Source organism: Egretta garzetta, unplaced genomic scaffold, assembly GCF_000687185.1.
Source record: "Egretta garzetta isolate BGI_Z169 unplaced genomic scaffold, ASM68718v1 scaffold270, whole genome shotgun sequence".
Taxonomy (NCBI): Eukaryota; Metazoa; Chordata; class Aves; order Pelecaniformes; family Ardeidae; genus Egretta; species Egretta garzetta.
Genome location: NW_009258274.1, coordinates 1,647,259 through 1,647,806, shown reverse-complemented (window position 1 = coordinate 1,647,806; position 548 = coordinate 1,647,259).

Below are 548 nucleotides of genomic sequence, written 5' to 3'. Positions count from 1 at the left end.
CTTCACTGTGAGTTAAGGGGCTGTGTTCAATGCTGGCAGGCACAGTGTGGCGTATTTTTTTTTTTTTCCCTTCCATACTCGTAGCTCCAACCCCTTTGGATTCATTCCTCCTCCACCGAAGGAGGGTCAGTCTTCACCCTCACTTAATCCTCAGCTGTGGCCAGGACCTTTGCCTGGGCGAAGGCAGGGCAGCCCTCGGTCCCTGGCCGTCTCCATCCCAGTGCGCCTGCAGGATCAGCTGGCAGGACTCAACGTGACCAAGCCCCTCCTCTGTCCCCAAATACAGCCAGCCGTTGCCCTGTCCTGGGCTGAAGGTGCTTTTAGTCCCCACGCTTGCTAAAGCTCATCCCGACCCCAAACCGTCCCCTGTGTCGGTGTGGCCCGAGCGGCGCGCACGGCAGCCATGCACCCGTGAGGGGCCGAGGGAGCGCCAGGGCCTTGCTAAGGGGAGCAAAGCCAGCCCTCTGCACGGGATATTGGGTTTTGCTTTTTGCTCTTCTTCCAGAGAAGACGACATCCTGGCCCCGCAGCAACAGCTGGGGCTGGTG